At 40.4% G+C, this 20,444-nt stretch overlaps 1 long non-coding RNA gene across 1 annotated transcript in view; it reads right to left on the minus strand.

Annotated features, from left to right (window-relative positions):
- Positions 1 to 3,390: 3,390 nt before the first annotated feature.
- The window catches only part of LOC141981600 (uncharacterized), a 117,764-nt gene continuing 100,710 nt past the window's right edge, over positions 3,391 to 20,444 (minus strand). The window contains exon 5 of the long non-coding RNA XR_012637850.1: positions 3,391 to 3,675. This is a non-coding gene — a long non-coding RNA (uncharacterized LOC141981600). The remainder of the gene's footprint in view (positions 3,676 to 20,444) is intronic.

Genomic DNA, 20,444 nt, shown 5'->3' on the forward strand with positions numbered 1-20,444 from the left:
GATGTTCAGCTTTAGCAGAACAAATGCTCCTCGGTCCAATGCTCAGTCTATTTTTAATAGCCTAGAGCAACAAGTATGAGAATTTGAAAAGATGATTTATTTTGTACCTAAATGTATGCTCAGTCCTGCAAGTTGCTAAAGCCCCTCATCTCACACTGACTGCAGTTGTTCCCAATTTAACTTTATATACTGTTAATGTTCTTATTTAAAAAAAAAATCAAAATATAGTATTGCAAGGGACACTTTCTACTGGATTATAATCCATTAGAAAACACCAGGTAAAACCTTTTGAGTTATAAATACAATAGAAGTCAATATCAGTTAAGATTTAAGTAAAAATTACAGTATAAAAAACCCTCTAAATTATTCATCTTGTTCTTGAGCTAGTATAATGTTAGATATGGAATATGCTGTAAATTGCCTCAGTCTTTTCATTAGGAAAATATTTAAACATTTAAGGTTACAAATGATTACATTCATTTTTTATAACACGTACATACTACTTCAGCCTGTGGGCGATACATTGCCAGATCTTGGAGGCAATCATGCAGCCTCATTCACACAGTAGTCCCACTGACTACAGAGGATGGGGCCCTTAAGGAGAGGTTTAGTCTGGTAATGGGGTGAGCACTCTCAACAGTCTCGTGATGCTTATTCCCAGAAGCTACTTACTTACACCCAGAAAAACCTAGGCCAGAAATAATACCAGCAGGTCTAGTTTTGCTAGAAGCAACTTGTTTATGACAGGGTGAATACTCCTGACAGCCCTTAAAGTACTACTGCACACAAGCCCATTTTTATTTTCTAATTGTTTGGAGTTGGTTGGAATATATTTGATGAAATGTTAAATAGCAAAAGTATAGTCCATTCTGGCAATTAATATCTATGGTCTTGAGCTTTAAAATGGAAAATGTGCAATAGAACTATTTGCCTTGCCTGAACGAAACAGCCAGTGCAGAACCATCAAAAGATGTGTACCAAATGCTCTCGTCAAATTCTGACCCAAACCATCTCCCACCTAAAATTTTCAGTTGTGGAATAAAATCGTGGCAACTGAGAATTGGCAACTGGGCAGTACAATGACTCTTGTTCAATCACTATGGCTGCTCTAGAGAATTCAAACCATTTATTAAGAGAACTAGTACTGATGGTCAACACTCCTTCAGACTTTGAAATAATTAGGAACAAACCCTCCAGAATCAGATGAGACAGTCAAACACTAACCACCTTTGGGCATGGGCAGCAATTGTGCAATCTTCTCTATTCTATCCTAACTGCACGCCTCAACCCTAACCTGATATCTTTCTGTTAGTTTGAAATGATTCTCCATGGCCTATTCTAGATATGCCATATACTCACTGCTAGTTCTTTTGAACAAATAGGCCACCAGACAGCTTGGAGCAGACTGGGGAAGACTAGGGAAGTCTCAGTGCTGTCTTTCCCTCTTCTCTTCCTTTTAGCGAGAAGATTGGCACTGGTGTAAGTGACTGTACAAGGGGCAACCAGGGCAGAGTACCTGCATCTATGAGCCCATCTTTTAGAGCAAGTGGAGGCTCCTCACTTTTTCTTGGACTGTTTTCAATTGATCTCTCTTCTGTTTTCTTCCATTTTCTTCAATTTACTCCAATTCCTCCCCCCCCGCCCCCGATTTAACATTTTTCATTGACTTAATTAAGCCAAATTCAGCTCAAAAGTCTATCAGTCTTCATAAGAGACAACAATTGTTAACTCCCTCCCCCCCTCAAGATTTCACAGCTGTAGCAAATACCTGTAATCTGGTTGAAGATCAATGCCCCTGGCTGTGCTAAAATATCCCTTCCAAGAAGCCTTGTGTCAAAAATGCCTTTACTTTTTTTTTAAGTTATGACTGAAGTTCAGAGTCTGATCAGAACTCCTATTGCACTTCTAACTGCTCCATGTTATTAAAGCTGGGTAATATATTCAAACTGAGCCTCAGACTCACTCAAATTCAGTTTTGGGCTTGACAGTTGCTACATTTGGGAAACTCAGCGCATATTTGCAAAAATCTGATGAATATATGGGAACTCTGTCAGTCTTGGTAGTTTGCTTGGGAATCTTCCTCCTGCAAGTTCCCCCGCCCCCTCTTTCTTCCTACAACAATTGTCCTTTTCCCCATGAAATTCTGGGACCTTCCCAAAGACATAGGCCCGGTTTACACGTGAAAAGTATAACTATGTTGGGTAGGTGTATGATTTTTTTTTTCAAATCAGTCTAGTTATACTGTTCAACCCTAGTGTGGACACAGTTAAGTCAGCATACAGAGAACTTATATTGGTATAGTTATTGCTCTTCCCATATGGGAATAGCTATATTGGTATAAAGCACCCTTATACTGCTATAATTGCACCTATGCCCAGGAGTTGTAGTGCTTGAGGTACAATTTTCTAGTGCAGACAATACATTTAATATAGAAAGGAGGACGTTGGTTAAGTGTTGCAAATAGTGATCAAAAACATTTGTTCCAGATTTGATCTTTTTCAAAATTTCTTCTATTGACAATTTTTCTATGACATTTTGAATTTTGACTAAAAAAAATACAAAAAATTGTCAGTGAAATTTTTGTGATTTCTTTTTATGTCTTTTTTTGATGAGCTGGTTGGATTTTTTTTAAATTTCAATTCTGATTCCAAAATTTGAACAAAAAATGTTCAATTACTTTTTATGTTTGGATTGACTAATTAACTGAAACTCTAAACAGGTGTTCCATTTGACCATGAGACTTCCTCTTACTATTTGCAAAAATTCACACCAATATTTTTGTTCACAAGATTCCTTGAGAAATGATCGGTCTTCATTAATTATCTACATATTTGTGTGTGAATAGGGGTATTCATAAGGAGAACAAAGGGATTTGCTATTTATTACTGTAATTTTTTACTTGTCATGTTGTTCATTATTCGCCTGTTCAGAAAATACAGGATCAAAAAGAGTGCAATGTGACTTCAGCAACCAGTCACACCACAAAAATAATGTATAGTAAATCAAAGTGAACAGTTGATGAACCACAGGCTGAGAACTGTAGATTTAAAAAAAAAATATCCAGAAGACAAAAAACAGTCATTAATGTATATGAAGATAGATGCGCTGTTCCCGTGTAACAGGAAATCAAGCAGGTGTTGGCTTTGGGATAAACCTTAACAGTGAAGCGGATAGAATTATCCCTAAAGCTACTCTGTATTTTCCTTATTCTAATAAAGTTCCTTGCTCACTCTTAGAAGTAATGGACTCTTTTTGTAATTCTTTACCATTTTGACATGACAGCATACGTCCACAAATGATTCACGAACAGGAAAAAACAACTTCATTCATTTATCAATGAATGCTTCTCACTATTAATACAATAAAAATGCAAGTACTATATCTGTTGTTTGTTGCCATCAGAAGCATTTGCTAATGTATTATTTTCAAATGAGTGCATACCAAATGCAGGAAACAGGAAAAGCAAACACAGACAGCATCTCATTTTTGGTGATAATATGAAGGCAACCTCTTGTCTCACTTACAAACGTTCTAATCATTTTCAAGTCTGATGCATGCTAGGAAGTTATCAGCTGCAGTAGATGGAGACAGACTCAGAAGAACAGTCATACTGGGTCAGACCAATTGTCCGTCTAGCCTAGGACCCTCTCTTCCAACAGTGGCCAATGCCAGGTGCTGTAGAAGGAATAAACAGAACAGGGTAATTTTGAGTCATCCATCCCATTGCCCAGTCCCAGCTTCTGGCAGTTGGAGGTTCAGGGACACTCCGACCATCTGGAACAATAGCCAGAGATGGACCCTATCCTCCATGAATTTACCTAATTCTTTTTTTTAACCCAATTATACATTTGGCCTTCACAGCATCCCTACAACGAATGCCACAGGTGGACTGCACCTTGTGTCAGGTGCTTCCTTTTGTTTGTTTTAAACCTGCTGCCTATTAATTTCATTGGGGGGTGTCTAGTTCTCCTGGTAGGCGGAGGAGTAAATCACACTTCCCTGTTCACTTTTTAAAAACCTCTAGCATATCCTGCCTTAGTTGTCTTTTTTTTCTAAGCTGAACAACCCCAGTCTTTTTACTCTCTCCTTGTCTAGAAGCTGTTCCAAGCCCCTAATAATTCTTGTCTCTCTTCTATGTACTTTTTCCAGTTCTAATACATCTGTTTTGAGATGTGGTGACCAGAACTGCATGCAGCATTCAAGGTGTGGGCATACTATGGATTTGTATAGTGGCATTGTGATATTTACTGTCTTATTATCTATCCCTTTCCTAATGTTCTGTCAGCTTTTTTGACTGCTGATGCATATTGAGTGGATATTTTCAGAGAGCTATCCATAGTGACTCCAAAAATCTTTCTTGAGTTGTATCAGCTAATTTACACCCCATCATTTTATATTATATAGTTAGGGTTATTCCTCCCCCCCCCACACACACAAATGTGCATTACTTGGCACTTAATGTTGAATCTCATCTGCCCAGTCACCCAGTTTAGTCACTCTATGCAGCAAGCTTTGGACTTAATTATCTTGAGTAATTTTGTATCTTCTGCAAGTTTTGCCACCTCACTGTTCATACTCTTTCCCAGATCACTGATGAATACGTTGAACAGCATGGATCCTAGTATAGAAGCTTGGGGGACCCTGGTGTTCACCTCATTCCATTGTGAAAACTGATCATTTATTACTATCCTTTGTTTCTGGTCTTTTAACCAGTTACTGATCCATGAGAGGACCCTCCCTTTCACCCCTTGACTGCTTATTTTGCTTAAGAACCTTCGTAAGGGTTGTCGAAGGCTTGCAGAAAGTCTAATTACACTATATCCACTGGATTAGCCTTGTGAATATGCTTGTTAACACCTGCAAAGAATTTGCGTAGTTTGGTGAGCCATGAGTAAACTCATGACAGACTGCCATTAAAAATAATAATAATAATAAAAAAAAACAAACACACACAGAGTCGGAGGAAAACGAGAAAAAAAAATGAAGAGAAAGTATATAGGTCAAAGCCCAGGTGGCTAGCCTGAGCCACTACCGGTGCTTCAACATCCACACTGCTACTTCTAGCATGTCAGCTCGATGAGAGCTAGCATGAGTTTGTCTACCCACACTGGGAATCCCACCTCCTATCTGCAGCATAGACATATCCTTACCAGTTTGGATTGTCAAAAGTGACCTCAACTGTTGGATGCCCATCTTCAGGTGCCTTGAAAAAACCTGATCAGGTGGTGTGATTGCAGCCTGCATAAACATACTTCTGATCTAGCTAGGTCAAAGCTAGCTGAACTAGCTTGAGTAACAGCAGCACTGGGTGTCTAAGCATGCTGCAATTGTACCTCCCAACTGCACTGTAGACATACCCATACATAGGGTGACCAGATGTCCCATTTTTAAAGGGTCAATCCCGTTTTTTGTGACATTTTCTTTAGGCGCCTATTACCCCCCCCCCCACTGCCTGTCCCGTTTTTTCCACCGTTGCTATCTGGTCACCTCCCCATAGAGTAACTGCCTAGCATCTACCCTCTGAAAATAAGGCCCTGCAAGCTGCCTCAGGTTGGGAACCCAAAATCACTAGTCATTTCAAATCTTCAGTATGTTTAAGTGAATATATTGCTCATGAGAGATTCCAGTTTGATATCTCTGTAGAATAAAGCCCACCATTTATCCTCCTAACTCACACTTCTGCTGTACAAGTTTCTTCACACTGCCCTGCCAAATCACCACAATGCTTTTCTACCCCCTTCCTGGTAGTTCGGTTTCCATAGGCCATACAGTTGGCTTCTTCAGTGGGACTGCTAATTGTGGTGCATTCCTACCAGCTCATTCCATGTAGCACACCCAACATCTGATAGGAACAAGTTTAGCTCACAGCTTACCAGGGATGTAATTTTGAAACAATAACTAGAGGTAAAATTTTCCCAGATTCCATTGCCAACCTGCTGAATCATCCTCTTTGCAATGGAAATGAACATTATTTATACAATACATCTGCACACCCACTGTTCATACTGTAATATAAGAATTCTCTTTTCCAACCATTGACTTGACACTATTTGAGCATATATTTCTCTGTGTGGGGGAAGAGGGCTCAGTGGAATCTCCAGCATGATCCAGAACTGAGCTGTGAGAGCAGGGTGAGGATGAGGGCTTGTGGGGGCAGAAACCTCCCAACCTAAGAACTGAAGAGGTTTAATGGAGGCAGCATGGTCTGGGGGTTAGGGCATTGGCCTGAGACCAGAAGTCCTGGTTCTCTGCCTGGATCCGCTGTGTGATTTGGACAGGTTACTTCACTTTTCTGCCCTTTTTTCTCCTCCCATCATTTGTCCTGTCTTTTTAGGTAGGAGCAGAGACTGTATCTCACTGTGTGTTTACACACTGCTCAGCACAATGGATCCACTGTAATATAAATAATAAATAATAATAATAAAGTGTGTCATGTAGGACATTGGCCTTGAACATGTTGAAAAAAGTTTGCTCCAGTGTGTCTAAAATATGAGCAGTTTACCTATTTATAGGTTTTTCCTATAGTGCTTATCTCTAACATCTGAAAGCCTCAAAAATATTTGTCCTAATACCACTTCTGTGAGGTAGGCAGTGTTATTACCCCATTTTACAGGCATGGGACTGCCTTCGGAGTTCACTTTTGTAACATCAGTGTTGCTATCTGTGTCTGAAGAGTGATGGCTATTCAGGAACAAAAAATAAAAAAATGAAGGCATCCATAAATAGAGTCAAGCTACATTCTCCCTTCCCAAAGAAAAACATGTGGGGGACGGGAGGAAAGGTGCTTTGAAAACTGTATTGACAGAAAAAAATTGCCTGACACATTTAAGAGCAATGCCTCCCTTTTTTCCTGAGGTGATTTCTACTTGAAAACTTGATGGGTATGCGTGGGCACATACTCCTTACTGACTCCTATAGAGCACACAATTCTCAGACAAACATCAGCTCCACAGCATTTGTACTGAAGGGTATGCCTCGGCACAGGGGTGGGAACTGGAACATGTTGCGTTCGCTCTGCTCCCCCGTCAGAGATTTAGAGACTTTTATGTCCATTCTTCCTCCCCTCTGGCTGCATGATGCAGAGAGGAGCAAAGGGAACAAAGAACCTGTAAGGATGACTAAATAAAATATGGTGCCCATTCTCCCATTGAGGCACATCTGTCACGGGAGGAGCATACCCCGCTGCGGCTAACTGAGCAATTTGCCTCCGACAAGAAATGTTTTCCTGCTTAGGAAGTTAAGCTCATGGAACCTGATGTTGATCTTGCGCTGGCTTCACACTGTGCAACTGTGAGAATCCAGTCCAATATATTGAACCGTAAAATTATTTACGAACATGTCAGTTAAAATATATCACAAAACATTATATGCAGTATTTTATATTGCATTTTTAGAGGAGATCATTTCTGGCCTTCAAAGATAGGGGCTACCAAGATCACTTTTTGGAGACACCTCCGAAGGAGTTTTCGGTTAGTGATGGAAAGATTTAAGCAATTTTAGTCCATGCTGTTTAGTGAGTGCTGAGACATTTTGGGCACGGTAAGTCTAACTCAGACTTAACGCAATCTTCCAAACTAATTATAGCATCTAATTAAGATTTCCATCAAAACCACCAAATCTTAATTTAAAATAAATTGAAAGGCTTTAATATTACTTTATTAGATTTCCCTGCTAACTTAATTTTTAAATAAGGGATTTACAGAAGCATCTGAGTTGGTGAAGTGGATCAAGCTGAGATTTTTGAGTGCACTGATTCTGATATTAAACAACCCCCTCACCCTCAGTCTGGTGTTTTAATGAGTCCTTTAATTCCTGTTAGTGGTGCCGTACCTTCCTAAAGGCCAGCCACGCTCTCAAGTTGCTGTTTTCATAGTTTCCTCTACAGCCTTTAAGAACCTGATTAGACCTTCCATTGCCAGCTTTGCCTTCCTACTCCATCCTGTGCACCTGTCAGTCATCGAATCCAGGAATTAAACTTCCTGCTTGTTGGGGAAGACAATGCAGAGACACTGTATCTCAGTGGCATTTATATGATAACAGGAAAGTTGACCATTCTACCTCTCTTCCAGTTGCTATTCAAGTGCGCACTGCCCAGAGTTGTCATTAGCATTCTGATACTATTTTCAGAGTCCCCACCACACACTTAACCAACTTCTCTTCACAGTGATCATGCCATAGAACTCACCCATGGATTTGGTGAGTTGATCCAATGGAAATGCTTTCACTGAACCCAGGGGATTTTGGATCAGGAAGAAATCCTGGGTTTCCAAATATGACTGGTTCATTCTATATGAAAGAAAACCAGCGTGGTGGGATCTTTGGGCAGCCCACTGAACAGGCTCCTGTGCTGCTAGAGAAAAGCCCTCCTGCTGGCACCCATACTGTGTTATGCTAACTGGATTATGGTTTCTTTCCATGAAGGAAGTATTGTCATAATAAACAGTGGTGCGGGGACTGTTATACTTCCATATATGTGCAGGCTGGCAAGTTTCAAGATATTGTTTCTCAGTTTTCAAAAAGACTACTGTTAAAACCTTTTGCAAGTAGACATTTTATTTTTAATTTCTCATAAACAAAATATATTTTATTTTTGAGTTAACCCCCCTGCAACCCTTCCCCAACACAGCAACCAGGAAAAAAAACTTACCACAACCCCCCTGCCCTCCCCTCATTTTCAACTGAAAACAAGCATGAACATTTTCAACCCAGATATGAATATTTGGAAAGTTATGCACCTGTGAAAAGAAGGTTAAAATGGAGATCAATCTGTAACCTTAGTTATAGTGGGTGCAACAGGTCACCTCATTTATTAGAGCAAGATGATTTATATGCTTTATTTTTGCAATAAATAAATCCCTCCCCCCCCAAACAACAACCACCACCACCACCACAGATGGAAAGGAAAGTGCTCCTCCCCCTTGTGGAGAAATAGGCCCTGATACTTCAATTGGCTCCTAGCAGGCCAACCTCTGCACCCACACAGAGCCCCATTGATTCACTGGAGCCTGCTGCAGTATTATGCCCCTGTTATTTTAGAATTTGTCCTAGTTCATTTAGGTAGACAATGGGGATAATCTAGCAATCTGAGAAAGACACTGGAGTTTTTTAAGCTAAGAAAAAAAAAGTCACCACTTTTCCCTCTACGTGATTCCACTGAAGCTACTCATCAAAAGTGTTTATCTTGATATTGCTTGTGTTTGGCAATATATTGTATGCTAATTAGGGAGAAAACAAAACGGAAAGGACTTACAGTTTTCAGTCTATCCCAATGGTATCTGATATCAATATTATCATAAAAACAAAATGGCTGAAAGCCAGGTAGGAAGGAGATTGGTATAATAGCTACAAGGATTTCCCTACAGAGGAGTCTGTGACAGGTTGGATCACAGAGACCCCTTTGGGACTGCTACCTGAGGTGCTGAGACTACCTCTGAACCCATTTTTCCTGCCAGCTTGGGATTTCAGTACCCTGTCTTGTTGAGCCAGACACACTAGCCTACTGCAAACACAGACCCAGGTCTGAACCACGTCCCCGAAAGCTGCAGACTTTAACTGAAAACCACTTAGCACGTATTCCTGACTCCAGCACCCAGTTCCCAATGGGATCCAAAACCCAAATAAATCCGTTTTACTCTGTATAAAGTTTATACAGGATAAACTCAAATTGTCTGCCCTCTATAACACTGATAGAGAGATATGCACAGCTGTTTGCTCCCCCAGTTATTAATTGCTTACTCTTTTTGTAGGACATCAAGAAACCAGATCGTGATGATTGGGAGAATGGGTTGACAGCAATGGAGTGTGCCTTGCACCTGGAAAAGAATGTGAACCAGTCACTCCTTGATCTGCACAAGCTGGCAACTGACAAGAATGACCCTCATTTGTGTAACTTCATTGAAACTTACTCTGGGTTAATTTATAAGCAAAAGTGATTTTATTAAATATAAAAAGTAGGATTTAAGTGGTTCCAAGTAATAACAGACAGAACAAAGTAAGTTACCAAGCAAAATAAAACAAAAACACGCAAGTCTAAGCCGAATACATCCAGCTTGGTCTACAACTCCTGCCTATGAATTTTTTCCCCTTTCTTGGGATGCAGGCTTCCGATAGCTTCTGCAGCTTTGACTTGAAGTAATCCCAGGCCTCCTCTGCCTTTAGATCCATAAGTTCTTCAGTCCAATCCATTTCCCTGACTAATTTCCTTAATTTTTGAAATTCAGCCCTTTTGAAATCAAAAACCCTAGTTGCAGATTTATTTTTGTTTATCCTTCTGTTCAGTTTGAACTGAATTAGCTCATGATCACTTGAACCAAGATTGTCCCCTACAACCATTTCTTCTATGAGGTCCTCACTACTCACCAAAACCAAATCTAAAATGGCATCCCCTCTAGTCGGTTCAACAACTACTTGATGAAGGAATCCATCAGCTATCACATCTAGGAAAATCTGAGCCCTATTATTATTACTAGCACTTGTCCTCCAGTCTATATCTGGGAAGTTAAAGTTTCCGATGATCATGCAGTTTCCATTAGTATTTACTTCATTAAAAACATTAAAGAGGGCTCTATACATACCCAAATTAGATCCCGGCGGTCTATAGCACACCCCAAGCACTATCCCAGGGGAGGCTCTAGTAGTTTTCTTCCCCAATGTGATTTTTGCCCAGACAGACTCTGTCTTATACATTCCATCGCTTCTTATTTCTTTACATTCTACCTCATCATTGATATACAATGCTACTCCACCACCTTTACCTTTATTTCTGTCTTTCCTAAACAGCACATACCCTTCAATAGCTGTAGTCCAGTCATGACTACTATTCCACCGTGTTTATGTTATCCCTATAATATCCAGTTTCACTTTTCTGCACCAGTAGCTCTAGTTCTTCCATTTTGTTACCTAGGCTCCTCGCATTGGTGTACAAACATCTTAATTTTTGCTGTTTGGCCTCGCTCACATTCTTTACCCGATTAGGAACGGACATTCTACAGCCAATATGACCTATTAGACTGGCATCCACACTACCCTTCCTTCTCATGTCCATTCTCCTACCCACGGCTGTATCCTTTCTTACTTTGTTTTCTTCCCTCTCAATGCTAAAATCCAGCATGGAGATTATCTGGACATCTCCCAACCATCTCCCCCAAATTCCTAGTTTAAAGCTCTCTTAATCTGTTGTGCCAGCCTCCATCCTAGAAGTCTATTTCCTTCCCTACTCAGATGAAGTCCATCCAGAGAGAACTGTCCTCTGTCCATGAATGCCTCCCAGTGGCCATACATCCCAAAGCCCTCCTTATAGTACCACTGCCTGAGCCATCTGTTGATAGTCATAATCTTGTCACACCTTTGTTGCCCTTCTTCAGTGGGATTCTGCCTGTTCCTAGAGATCGCCTGAGCCTCGGATTCACTGGAAGTCCTAAGATTTTGGAGGCAGTGGTGAAGACCTCAAAAATCTCCCACAAACCTGAGGTTAGGCAACAAGACAATGATCCAATATGCCTCCCTCCTAGTACAATGTGAAGTCATATTAAATCTCACCAAATATGGGAAACCTCCGTATCAGACTGTGGATGAAATGGTACTGAATGCAACAGGGTTGCCAGTCAAGGAGATCGAAGTCTTCAATTTAGCCACATAAGAATTACAGCACGTACAGCTGCAGAGCAAGGTGCTCCTTCATCACCCTTCCAATGTGTTTCAATCCCTGGTGTGGGGGTGGCAGACCCCAATATAATTGAAGTATTTGCTTTCATTCTAATGCATTGCCATTTAGAAATTAAACTGTCTTCTTTCCTAATTGGTTCACATAAGCACTGACATTCCTGAGTTAGCTCTTTAATTCTATTTATTCAGGGTCATGAAGCGTAGAGCCAATATTCAGAAACTTTTTTTTTTTTTAAAAAAGCTATTAAATAGAGCTTAAGCCTATGCTGTGGAGAACAGACTTGTCCCTCTGTTCCCTTGATTACCACTGCTTCACTGCCTGAAACAGCCTGGCCCATAAAACTCTGTGGGTTTCCCAGGCTACACCGATATGGAGACTAGTCCTGAATCTGAAGAGGTATTTGCCTGTTCATTACAGACGGTTAGATCCTAGACTAGTAGCACTGCCAACCCCAGGCACTCAAAGATTGTGAGTCAGCTCCAAAAATCATGAGATACCTTTAAAAATTTCACGGTTTTTAAGCCAAATAACCTTTAGGGTCTTTATTTGGCTTTTGGTGTTGGAGCCTTTAGGGTTCATGTTTTCCAGCTTTTCTCTGTAACCACAAAGGCTAGAAACTTACTGTATTTTTTTTAAATGAAAGCAGAGATTCTCACCATTTCACATGACTCTTAAGAACTGGCGCTATCAGAGAAATACTAACTCCTGTGTGAGATGACAATGCAGGCCTAGGCATTATATAAATACTTACAGCCAATCCCTTCTCACAGCTGGAGTCTGTGGGCCAAATTCCATTCACTTACTTTGATGTAAATCAAGAGTGACTCCACTGATTGCAAGTTACTCTGGATTTACCCCTGCATGACAGAGAAGAATAGGAATCCAGGACTCTACCACAGTCAAGTGCCATTATGTGGCGATCAAGCTCAAAGAAGTGATGATCAACCTGGGATCATAATGTGTAGGTGAATGGGACAATTATTTTCTATCTTCAGAAGATGTTTTAAAAAGCTGGTGGCCAAAAAATATAGCTTTGATTAACCATTTTGTGCCTGGTAGCAAGAGATAAGAAGAAATGCACCACCCCAGTCTCAGGAGACTTCTCGCCTCCCACACAAGAGTGGTGATCCTAGTGAAGAATGTGGTGCCTCCCAAGATTATCTCAGATGGAAGTAAATTCTCTGAAGGTTTGAGATAGAAAAATGCCACTTTCCACAGTTTAAGGTAAATTATGCATTACTTTGCCACACATTGTACCAACAGGTGCAACATTAATGGTAAGATGGCAACAACTTATATCTGCCCTTCAATGTGTGGATCCTGTAACATAAGCAAAACCAGTCTGGCTATTTCACAACCCACACCAAATATCACCGGGGAATAGAACTTCATCCCTTCAGCACCAAAATAATAGGTCTCTACAACTTGAGTTAATGATATAATTCTGCTGGCTAGAAGCAGTAGTAAGGTCTTATTCTCTGTGGACTAACCATTGACGATGAATGCAACACATCTAGGGCTGAATTGTAGCTTTGCAACAAGCCCTGTGGAAGGAACAGCATATACCTATATCACCCCAGGACCTGCTCAAGAAATGAATTGTGCCTCTCATAAATTCCTTCCCTGTTTCTCCCTTGCCTCAGGGAAAGAATAATTTGCTACTGGCCTAAATCAGCAGTAAATTGTAAAACCACTGGCCAATGAGACCTCCTCCCTGCCCCCCGCCTCAGTGGAAGGGAAGTAATAGGCACACAGCACCAGTTTATTCCTACATGTCCAGATACAAGGTCAGGCTAGCCTGCGCAAGAGTGTAAATGTGATTCTTAAACCCATTTATACCCCTACATGGTTGTGTAGTCTAGGACTCAATTTGCCCACAGCCAGGGAATTATAGCTATAGAGGCAGTTTTTCACAAATACCTTTGCCTGTTTCCCTTTCATAAATTGTAACTGGCTTGCACAGCTGCTTTCTTCACTACACAGCTGCCTGCTGCATTGTCAGTGCACAGAGGTTTCTGTAGCTAGCATGGCTTGAGGGCTACAGTAACTGTGGCAGAAGAGGCCCACAGTTATCTCTCATGTGGCTCTGGTAACCTGCCAATTGAACATGGAGATCTTTATATTCTGGATATTTTTTTTTTAAATCTGATTTTCCCCTCAAACTGAATTTTTTAAAAACTTGAAAATTTAATTTCTCCCCCCTTTTTACAGATGTCAGCTCTACTGCCTATTCCAAGAACATGGAAGAATGTCTTGTTTTATCTTACCGCCAAGTACAGTGAGAGAGAATGAAAGTGTATTCAGCCTTGAGTAATCTGCAGACACTAAGAAGCTGTCTCTGTACCCGTTACTCAAGCAAACTCCCCATGAATTCCCATTGCAGAATTGGCCTCTAAATATATTGCAAGACTGAAGACAATGAAATCACAGTTTTGCATATGTAAACCATTTCAGTATTCATAAGGAGAGGTTTGCAGAGCCAGTTCTGTTATCTTGGATTCAGGGCGCAGTTTCATGGTGGTGAATGGTGGATTAAGTTTCCAGTATGATCAAGACATTATTTTGTGTAAGGCATCTAGAAAAACAGTGCTTCTCCAAGCAAAATGTTAGCAAGGCTCACTAATTTATTTAGAAGTCATCTGCTTTGGGTGATTGTCTCAAGTGTAGAAATATTTTGAATAAAAATGCTGTAATTTAACTTTTATTTGTCACATTCGTGTATAGAATGCATTTCACAATTTTGAATGGGGTTTGAGGTGGGAGGGGTTGGGTTTTTTTGGTTTATTTTGTGTGCAACTCAGTATTCAAAACTGAACCTTGCTGTGTAGAGAAATTGATGTAGGAGCGGTGATCTGAAACAGTTTGTCAAATGCTTAAAATGTTATTCTAGTAAGAAAAAATATTTTGTGAAAGTGACATATTGGTATTGTTTTATATTAGAACATTGCAAACCCCATAAGTTCAGTTCAACATATACTGAAAAATATCAGCACCTGCACTATTTATTGAGAGCACAAAATACTGTCTAAGCAGTTCTCTGAACTTCATTGGTAGAAGTTGAACTATAACACCAGATTTTCAAAATGTGCATTAGGTTTACATCAAATGAACTGCATTTTCTAGCCCAAACCCAAGCATTCTAGTAGTAGCTCAAATCAAGATAGAAAGAAAGACCTACCATTACTCTACCTATGGACCTGAGTCACAAGTACCCAAGCATGTGTCTAACTTTAACAACTCGTATTCTTACAGTTAGGCACATATTTAAAAGATCTGGGGAAAAATGATAAAGTGATTTTATGACAAATGTTTGAAATTTTCACATGATTTTGTTTAGAAGGATTCTCAAATCCATGTTTCAAAATTAATCGCTGATTTTTATGTTTGAATTCTTTATCAAAAAGATTGAAAACTTTACTGAAATGATTATAGAAATATTTCATTTTCTGAAAACCTTGTTTTGGCAAATAAAAAAAAGTAACCATTTTGATATTTTCAATCTATTTTAAAATAGCACACATTTTAGAAGAAAAGGAACAATTTTGACAATGCTGACAAATTTTGCAAAACATTTCATTTTAGAAAAAGACTTTAGTTAACCCCAGCTCCCCCCACCCCACGCGCACACCTCTTTTTGTTGAAAAATTTTTGACCAGGTTTTGTGTTTATGCACCCTGCTGAATCAGGACTGTTATTAAGCTAAACTTGATGGAGATCTAGAAGTTTTGCCTTGACACAATATCAAGAATTGGATTTAATTCTAGTCTCCTATTCAGGGAGAGAAAATTTTTGTCTATATGAAGGCCCCAGTCCTTCAAATGACTCTACATGGGCACAAAGGTTTCCCTGCAACCAGCTGTAGGATTCAAGCTGTGGATTCTTCATACTGATACTTTTTGGATTGATAGAGCTTATGACATATAACCATCTACAACTGTGAGTGACAGTGATCAACATTAACTCTGAAGTTAGAAATTCAAATAGTATTGTCATAAATATAAAGGGAAGGGTAAACCCCTTTAAAATCCCTCCTGGCCAGAGGAAATCTCCTCTCACCTGTAAAGGGTTAAGAAGCTAAAGGTAACCTCGCTGGCACCTGACCAAAATGACCAATGAGGAGACAAGATACTTTCAAAAGCTGGGAGGAGGGAGAGAAACAAAGGGTCTGTGTGTCTGTCTATATTCTGTCTTTGCCGGGGATAGACCAGGAATGGGGTCTTAGAACTTTTAGTAAGTAATCTAGCTAGGTACGTGTTAGATTATGATTTCTTTAAATGGCTGAGAAAAGAACTGTGCTGAATAGAATAACTATTTCTGTCTGTGTATCTTTTTGTAACTTAAGGTTTTGCCTAGAGGGGTTCTCTGTGTTTTGAATCTAATTACCCTGTAAGGTATCTACCATCCTGATTTTACAGGGGGGATTTCTTTATTTCTAATTACTTCTATTTTTATTAAAAGTCTTCTTGTAAGAAAACTGAATGCTTTTTCATTGTTCTCAGATCTAAGGGTTTGGGTCTGTGGTCACCTATGCAAATTGGTGAGGCTTTTTATCCAACATTTCCCAGGAAAGGGGGGGTGCAAGTGTTGGGAGGATTGTTCATTGTTCTTAGGATCCAAGGGTCTGGGTCTGTAGTCACCTAGGCAAATTGGTGAGGCTTTTTACCAAACCTTGTCCAGAAAGTGGGGTGCAAGGTTTTGGGAAGTATTTTGGGGGGAAAGACGTGTCCAAACAGCTCTTCCCCAGTAACCAGTATTTGTTTGGTGGTGGTAGCGGCCAATCCAAGGACAAAGGGTGGAATATTTTGTACCTTGGGGAAGTTTTGACCTAAGCTGGTAAAGATAAGCTTAGGAGGTTTTTCATGCAGGTCCCCACATCTGTACCCTAGAGTTCAGAGTGGGGGAGGAAACTTGACAAGTATAAACAGTTATTTTGAGCCAGATCATTACTCCTACACTTGTGACCAGTTACTGAAACAAATAGCCCCAATGATATTAAGGGAGATAGTCTACAGGGAGGAGAATCTACCTCCACAAACTAGCAGTCAAGCCCAGGGGCTGAAACAAAGGTCTCCTTTGTGACCAGTCATCTACTCATGCCAGTGAATATTATCAAACAGAATACGATCAGATTTCACTAGGAATTCACCCCAGTTATATGTCCCAAGTGTACAGCACTATGAAATGGACTGAGAACTCTTATTAAATGGTAGCCTCCTTTTGTGAATTCAGTAGATATACATGGAGTATCTCCATAAATACATAGCTACCATATATGTAATTAACAAAGCTGTGCCAGTTCTTGACCATATTCATTTGCTTGCATATCGTAGTCACCTCAATGTCTGTGTCTTCAGATTGGTTCTCAGGATTTGGCTCAGTTTGAATAATTTTAATTTATAGTTCTCCATGTATTATTAATAAGAGTAAATATTTTTGGAGAACCAAGACTTGTATATTTAGAGATAGGTGAACAATTTATTAGACAATTTTCACCTCTTTATCTGTTTGCAAAGCATCCACTCATGGATTATTTAAAAATTAATAACCCATGAGTGGGGTTCCCAATACCTGTGGAAATTTTTGGCAAGAAGTCCCAAGAAGTATACTTACAATTATTATAGGAGTTACAGCAGCAATTTGATTTTAAGCAGTTGGCTGGCTTGTTCATCCACCACAAGCAGTCAATTGTGTCATTGCTTAGTTCTTTTATACTTGTCAACCATATTCCTATAGTGAGTATTTATTTTTGCAATTACATTCATTTGGGAATGTTTCTTTGAATACGATTCTTGCATCAGCTTTCTATATCACCAGTAGTTTTTCAACTAAGGGTTTCTCAGAAGATATAAATATAATTCCCTATGTGATGGTGGCACAATCCTGGTTAAGTTTCCCCTCTGGACACTCACCGAGCCGCTGTGTTTGGGTCCCAATATGCTAGATCCATGTGCACTTAAGCTTCCCTTGGTCTGAATAGGCTTCAGCACTGTCTCTTTTTGCCTCTCTTGAACGCTTCCTGGGCACAGACTCTGTCTGTTACCCCTTCATAGAATTGTAACTTCTTGGTCCAGCTGCCCTAGGCTTCCAGGACCATTGCCCACCTCCAATACCCCACTTTCACAGGGCTCCAACATTGTGGGTGCTCTGGTTTACACTTTACCTCTCCAGGGACTTGTGATAGTTGAAGCATGTAACACTCAGACTTTGCAAAAATTCCAAACCCAGTCATCTTTACTGTGGACAGCATCAGTCCATCAGCTTCTTCAGGATTTGGATTAGTGTCATTTCAGAATTCTGTGTCCCCTCTCCTGGATCTCTCTCCTCATGGTTTCTGCTCTGGAACATGCAGTCTCCTCCAGCCATCTTCCTTTGACTTTGGCTGGTCCCACAGTCAAATAAATCCTACTCTCTCTCCAAAAGCCTGTGCCTTTTTTCTCTCTCATTCAGCCTGATGACTTCAAAGGCCAACACTAACACCTCATCTCTTTGTTTCCCCTTTCTGTGGAAATTCCCCTCAGTTCAGACCACTTGGTTTCCCAGGTCAGGCGAATTCCTTAGCATACCCATAGACCTGTCAGAGCACAGTCACTAAGGTTAACGACTATCTGTTTCTCTACAGCTTCATGCAGACAGGGTGGGCAATAGGTATCAGGAACCTCGTCAGCCCATGACTGAATCACTACACGTTGAGGCATTCAGTGACACAGCAATTTCATAAAATTAACCAGACTTTGTTAGTTATACATAGATGTATTCCCCGGGTCGTCACAAATGGCACCTCCTCCAGCATTTGTTGTGAATTTTGCATGTATAATTTCCCATTGGCACTTGTACTATTCAGTGGCTAGCATTATGTCCTCCCAATACTCTGAAGAGATCTGTTTGCCTTACATTCTTATTTCTGCCCTGTAGTTCTGTAGAGAAAGGTATAATACATATTTGTTATTTACCAGATTATCTGTACTGAAGCCTCAACTCAGCAAGCCATACCTATTCAGCAAAGCACTTAAGAATATGATTAAATTCAAGGGTAGTTAAGCACATGTTTAAGTGATTTGCTAAACAGGGATGGATTTAATTCTGCTTAAAAGACATTGCTGAATTGGACCCATAAAGCACAATCCTCCCTCCCACGGAAGAGTGGAAGTTTTACCATTGATATCAGTGGGATTGGGATCATGTTCATAGTCTAGTAGGGCTCATTCCTTTAGGGCAGAGGTTCTCAAACTGTGGTCCGTGGACCACTAGTGGTCCGCGAGCTCCATTCAGGTGGTCCACGGATAGTTCCCTCTAAGGCGTGTGCCTGAGCGGCCACACAAGAGAACGAAGGGCCACCCGCCTAATTAGTGGAGCCGTGCTGGCATGGCTCCACTAATTAGGTGCCTGGACCCTGGAGAAGATGCACATGTAAGGTGAGGTGTTGGCCTTGGGGAGAATAGGGGACGTGTAGGGCTGTGGTGGTCAGAGAAAGAGGTGACTTTCCCCAGCTTCAGGGCTGCGGGTGCTGGGTAGAGACAGCTCTTCTTCCCAGCCTCAGCTCTGTGGCTGCTGTGGCAGGGGAAAGACCCCCCTCCTTCCCGCCCCAGCTTGGGTTCTGTTGTGGTGGGGGAGAGAACCCCCTCCTTCCCACTCCCAGCTCGGGGGCTGCTGCGGCAGGGGAGAGAGGGAGAGACTCCTTCTCCTTCCCAGCCCCAACTCGGGGGCTGCCATGGTGGGGGAGAGAGGGCACATCCATCGCATTAGAAAGGTAAGACTGTTGATATTAAAATATGAGTTGTGTGCTTTTATATGTAGAACAAAAAATGTTAAGTATTAAGGGTTTTTTTTAATATAGCGCTTTTATCCAAAGCGCTTTACAATAGTTAGCTAATGGTACAAACAACATTTGGAAAGAGCATTAGGTGGTCCACTGAGACCCTCAGCAATTTTCAAGTGTTCCGTGAAAAAAAAGTTTGAGAACCACTGCTTTAGGGCACTGAGAACTCTGGCTCTGATGCAGCAAAGTACTTAAGCATATGCTTAAATTTAAACACAAGTAGACTCATTGAAATCAATGGAACAGCTCACAAAGTTAAGCATATGCTTTGCTGGATCAGGGCCAGAGCACTCGGCACTTTGCAGGATCAAGCCCCTGTTGAAGATAGATTTTGTTTATGATTTTGTAAACTGTATTTTCTACAGAAAGATTAAAAAGTCTAGATTTTCTTAATGGAGGTTTTTAGCTGAGTTTTGTTAAATAAATATTTTCTCTATGTTAATCCTGTGTGTGTCCGCATTTCTTTCTTTTGTATATATTAATTGTTTTATATACAAAATTAATATTTTGTATATAATTAATAATGATCATCTTTGAAATATCCAGCAAAAATACTAATTATTTTATCATATTTCACATCTATTCTCTTAATTCACTCAAAAGCCCCAATTTAGCAAACACTTAGATTCTGCACATCCCGTTACATTCAATGTATTTTAGGCATGTGCTGAAGTGCTGTGCTGAATGGGGATGGTTTGCTGAATCAGGTCCCGAGTCACATGTGGCAGTGTTCTATTTTGTATGAGCTTTCCACTTCTACCATACTTCACCTCACCCTGCTGCGTTTCCTGACTTTCAGCTCCTTTCACCCATTCCTTAGAACAAAAGGAGACATTGCATTCAGGTGAATGAGACTGTTATCATTAATAAATCCCACTGGAGAGAAAGGAGACATGGAATTCTGGACCATCAGGCTTTTATACAGACATGGAGCAAATTCATTTTTGGTGTAATTCCATAGAC

The sequence above is a fragment of the Natator depressus genome, chromosome 2 (assembly GCF_965152275.1).
Source record: "Natator depressus isolate rNatDep1 chromosome 2, rNatDep2.hap1, whole genome shotgun sequence".
Classification (NCBI taxonomy): domain Eukaryota; kingdom Metazoa; phylum Chordata; order Testudines; family Cheloniidae; genus Natator; species Natator depressus.